Below are 6,000 nucleotides of genomic sequence, written 5' to 3' on the forward strand. Positions count from 1 at the left end.
TAATTTGAAATTGCCAAAAATGGAAAGGTTTTCTCCTCAAGATTACATCATCAAGGAAGCTTCAAATGAAATTTTGTCCAACATGAAAGTTGAAGATCTTGCTCTCCCATTTCCAAAAAGTCCAAGATCATGAATTTCTCATGTATGGTTGAAAAGATATGGATCAAACATGGCCAAGTGAATTTGAACGTCAAACATGCATAACTTTCACACCAAATGTCCAAATGAAGTGGCTCTTTTTGCAACATTTTTCTCTTGATCTCTACTATCCAAAACATGCATTACATGCCATGCATTCTCATCACATAAACATTTTCATTTTCATTTGAATTTTGGAGGGAAAGTTATAATTTGAAAATGAAGCATTGTTTTCACATTCCAACACTTGCATAGGCTTCCACACAACATTTCAAGGGAATTCCAAAGCAAAAACGTGTACTGTTACATTGCCTTTCCATGCATAAGGTGCATTATTCAAATTTGCATCCACACATTGTTTTCACTAATTACACTTGCATTGGCCTAAGTATGATTAAGGATTGGATTAACAGGACCTATATAAACCTAATCATAACAGAATTCTGCATGAACAACATCACATTTTCAGATCTAAAATTTTCTTCAAATTTTCTCTCTCAAACTTTTTTCAATTTTCTTCAAACCAATTCATCATCCGTTGATCAAATCATCATCTGGAAGGATTATGGCGCATGTTTGAAGCAAGAACCATCACAATTCATGCAGATTTGAAGCAACTCGAAGCTTGCATTCATCCATGGCAGTTGAGCATTCTGGAAAGATCAAGCACGATTAAACATCAAACCTTCATCCATTCAATCATACCAGAGCTTTGGATCATCTGTTTGAGCTTCTCATGGCCTGAATCACTCTGTTCCACTTCTGCATCTTCATCAAGGTCAGAAATCGATCTCCTCTATTCTTAAATTGGTTATATGATTGTTGTAGATTTTGCATCACTGAGTAAATTGAGCTTCGAATCACTGATTTCCATGCAGTATTGTGTTAGTTATGCTGATCTAAATTTTGACATGTGAATGTTCTTAGCTTCGATTTGTTCATGATATGTGGAATTAGGTTAAATCATGCTTAGATTTGTGATGTGTGTTGCAAGATCTACACGATGATGTGCTTGTTTTTTGTTTCTGTGAACATTTGTTTTTGGCTTGTATGAACATGATGAATGCGCTTGAAGATGTTGAAATATTTTTCCAAAAACTGTGTTTGATCTTTCCCAGCGCGTTTATGAATGTTTGCATGCGTTTGTGAAATAGATTCCATGTACTGGTCCACGTAGCGCGCGCCTGGCAATTTGATTGGCTATCCTTGCTTCGCCTTGCCACATCAGATTAATGAAACGCAGAGTTTCATTGTGTGGCGCGCATTTATTTGAATCCGCTCCTTGTTCGATTCCTGGCTCCTCCACTTTTCCAAATTGCATTGCATTTTTTTCATTTTCCTCATCCATTCATGTACATACTTCTTCATGTTTTTTTATTTTTTCTTCCACTTCAAAAATTCATAACTAAATGAATATTAATCCAAATAATGTGTCAATTTTTGCATCATGCTCCTTATTGTTTCTAGTTTTTTTTGGTGAGTTTTCCAGAAATTGTGCTCGGATGAAAATTAATTTGGCCTAGGGTTTGTTAACATGTATGCTTTTTGAACATTGCCTTGCCATATGCTTTGTGAAATGATGGTTGTTCATCCAATGCTCATGAAATTTGACATGCTTAAACTAGACTTCATGCTGGACATTTTGGTGTTGAGTTTGCATTTTTATCATTTGTGGTTGTTGAGATATGCTCAAGTTAATGTAGGTGTGACAATGTGTGTCACACCTTTGCTTGCTCAACTTGATGAATTTCTTTGCCATGCCAAATAAACTCCAATTGATGTGATATTTTGTATGATGCTTCCTATGAATGTTGTGAATGCTCATGATGTTTTGTGGAATTTTTGGATTTATTTCTGATTTGTTTGAGATTTTTCTTTCTGGATTGTCATTTGTGAACTTTTGAATGGTTTTGAACTTCAATGATTTGTGAAATGCTTGTGCTTTATCATATAAATGTGAAATTTTGCATATTGTTTCTAGACATATTGAAGTTTGTTGTGGCATTGGTTTGAGGTCTTTATCATGTTCCAATTCTGTTTTAGGCTTGTGCTAAGTTGGTGTAGCAAATTGTGCCCCATTTGAGCTTGTTTGTGCTTGCCTTGACTTGATGAATTTAATTACCATGCCTAATCATGTCCAATTGCTCTAATCTTTTGTGTGTTGATCATGTCATGTGTTTTGTTTAGCCATGATTTTTCTTGAGATTAATTGAATCATTTTTTAATTAATGTGCATTTGTTCATCCTGTTGCTTCAATGTGCTTTCAACTTGCATGCCTTGCCATGATTGATTTGTGAAATGAATTTGGTTGATGCTATTGACATGAGACCTTTTGGATTATGTTCTTAATTGATTGAAGTTGATTCATGTCAATTTTCATGTTCTGTTTTGAACTTTTTCTCCCTCTTTGACCCTAGGCCTTGCCCTAGTGGTTTGTCTCTCATGGTTGAGCTTTGATTTCAGGTTAAGAAGTACATGGCCATGATTGGATTGATTCACTTGCTTGAGTTGACTAATTGGTTAATGTTGACTAATCTTGAGTTGTTTTGTAGGTGGATTTTAGCTCATTTGAGTTTGAGCTTGTGCCTTGCACATTGTTGCCTTGCTTGTTTGACTATGTCTGTTGACTGTTGACTATTGGTTGTCTGTTTGACTTTTTTGACTTGTATACTGATTGAGTTAGATTTTTTTCAGGTACATTAGTTGCTTAAGTTCTTTTGAACTTGCTTTTGCTTTTGCTTGGTTGCTTAACCATTTGAGGTATAATTTCTTTGACTTCATGTAGTTTGGAAGACCTGCCCTGTTACTTGGGCAGGCAGACCTGTCTGAAGCCCTCCTTAAGAGGCAATGCTTGTGTTTGTTTATCTTTGTGCCAAGCAGGAAAAGACCTCTATGAGGCAATTGGCAGATAAAAGAGATGTGCAATCCATCTCCTGCTATTCAGTGTGTCATTCACCTTGCTCACACACCTTGTGTTGATGCATCGTGGATACTAACCCAAGATCTTTGTTGTGTCAGTCATATGTGGAGAAGAGTTCCAACTTTCTGAACTCCCACACTTTCATTTGTCTGAAGCTCTCCCAGGCCAGGGATAAGAGCTGTGAAGTCTTATCTTCACTTCCCATTTCATCTGCTTCACCCTAACTCTCAATGTTAGGGTTAAGAGCTAACATCACCCGATTCCAGTTGGCTTGTGTTTCACAGCCTAACCTTGTGTGAGCCCACTTTGTTTGTATATAGTGTGTGCTAATTGTGTGAATGCTTGCTTTGCCTGTGCTGTTTAGGATAGCTTGCTTCCTGTGCAAGTTAGATAGAAACTTCAACCTAGGACCATGGTGAATTTACATGATAACTATTAGGCTCGAGTTAGTCTCCCTTCTAGTTTGTCATTTCCCATTTTCTGGTTAGGTTAGAAGTTCTTTCCCTGCGTAGGGGAACTACGTCGCCCTGATCCTCATACCAGATGAGGTACGTAGGCAGGAGATGAGCTGATCTCTCCGGGCGCCCTTTTTCTTTTTCAACCCTTTGTGTGTGTTTGGAGTCTGACGTAAGTCCAGCGATTGGCAGTTGGTTTCCTGTGTCTGGTTTGTCGTGTGTTTGGAGCCTGACGTAAGTCCAGCGATTGGAAGTTGGTTTCCTGTGTCTGGTTTGTCGTGTGCTTGGAGTCTGATGTAAGTCCAGCGATTGGCAGTCGGTTTCCTGTCTGTGTGTGTTTGTTGGTTCGGAGTCCGATATAAGTCCAGCGATTGACATTCGGTTTCCATGTTTGCCTGTTTTGTGTGGAGTCTGACATAAGTCCAGCGATTGGCAGTCGGGTTCCTGTGTGGTTTTGTTTGGCGTGCGTTAGCCGAGCTACGAGTGCTCTGATTCTTCTTTAGTCTGAGAAGATACGTATGCATAGGATGCGACATCCTAGCGAGCACGTTTTCCCCTGTCCCGAACTACGTCGACTCTGATGTATGTGCCTGACAGACTACGTAGGCCCAGGATGCGACATCCTGCCGAGTTAGTGTCTTTTGTTTTCTGTGTCTCTTTCAGCCAGTGTGTGATGTTTGTGAGCAGTTTTTAGCAACCTTTATCCTTTTTGTGCGTGGATCCCGTCGAGTACGACAGATGCGTAGGGGTGTTAATACCTTCCCTTCGCATAACCGACTCCCGATCCCATCTCTCTTTGGTCGCGAGACCATGTCTTTCTCAGGTTTACTTCGAGCGTTTCCTTTCCCTCTTTTGGGATAAATAACGCACGGTGGCGGCTCTGTTGTTTTGTTTTTCCGCCGGTTTTTCGCGTAATGCGACACATACTACAACAAGGTTGTGTTAACCTGACTCCAAACAATTTTTGTTAATCATTTGATCGCACCAACTTGCATATTGTGAATGACTAGATCATCATTGTTTTCTTATCAATGACCCGTTCAATATCAATAAATTTTGATTTCAAAATTTTGCATAAGCACTGCATTAAAATTACCATTTTTGAATGAACAATCTTATTTGCGAGTCAACAATTAGCATCAAAGAAATTTCAACAATATACAGTTGAAGAACTTGATAAAGTGAAAGAAGTCCAGTTAGGGAAAAATCACTTTGAGTATCAGTCAATCCGAGCCAATCACCCTAAGGTTCAGTTAGCCAAGAGTAATTTGCTTCAAGACTCAGACAGGGGCAAGCCACCTCAGAAGCTCATTGAGTCCAACTATCCAAAGGGCGATTAATGAGAAGTATACCATTCCAAGATTTGGTTAATCAGGGGCAGACCACTGCAAGTTTCAAACACTTGGGGGAAGCCATCTCGAGATCGTCTCATGTCAAGTTGTTCAAAACTCACTTTCAAGGTGAACATCTTCAAAGACCCAGTAGACTGGGGCAAGATGAGCCTTGGAGGGGCATACCCCTTTCATGTTTTCAAACTGCTCAAACAAATTCTGCCATATGTTAACAACTATTGAGTTTAAGCTGAGTGCCTGAAAATTATGATAACACGATTCATTAATCCTCCAAAAGGATCCCATTGGCTAGGTTATGGCTGTCAAGCTTGATAGAATTCTCCTTTGACAACATCTATCACAAAATATTTGGTTGAGTTCTCGATGTTAAGGAATCATGACCTCCATAAAAGCCTTTACAAACTCCCAGTCCACTCAAGTGTCAGCATTTTCATATCATGGTCATTCATATATCATGCATAAAAAAAATCCAAATCATGCGTAGCCGAAATGTACTTCGTGCTCATTTTGCATTGACCCATGTCTTGTTGTCGATCCTATATCCTTTGACCTCTAATTCCAGTTTGTCTTTGGTGCCCTTAAACCATCATCCGATTTTTGCAGTCATTTTCAAGTCCAACTCAGTTGGCACCTATCAAAATTTTGTCCATGAGGTTCAATTCCTTTTTGGATTATCCGATGAATTTCCGGATTACTCCTTTGTTTATTGATGTATTTCCACAACTTGTCTGATGTATTTCCAGGTGTTTCCCTACCTATCTGATGTATTCTCGGATGTGTATGTATTCTGATGTATTTCCATAATTTCCTCTATGTATTACCAGATGTGTCTGTATTCTGATGTATTTCCATAATTTATGATGTATTCTCGAATATGTCTGTCTTGTATTCTGATGTATTTCCAGAACTTCCTTGATGTATTACCGGATGTGTCTGTATTCTGCTGTATTTCCGGAATATCACTTATATTCTGATGCATTTCTAGAATTTGTTTCTTTTACTCTCCGATGAATTCTTGGACATGTCATTTTTGTTCTGTCGCACTTCTAGAACCCCTATGCCACTCCCTGGAATTATTTCAAGACTCATTGGTGTCTCCTAAAATTCAGGTGTTACTAAGCATTTATTCCAAGC

This window comes from Lathyrus oleraceus, chromosome 2 (genome assembly GCF_024323335.1).
Source record: "Lathyrus oleraceus cultivar Zhongwan6 chromosome 2, CAAS_Psat_ZW6_1.0, whole genome shotgun sequence".
NCBI lineage: Eukaryota > Viridiplantae > Streptophyta > Magnoliopsida > Fabales > Fabaceae > Lathyrus > Lathyrus oleraceus.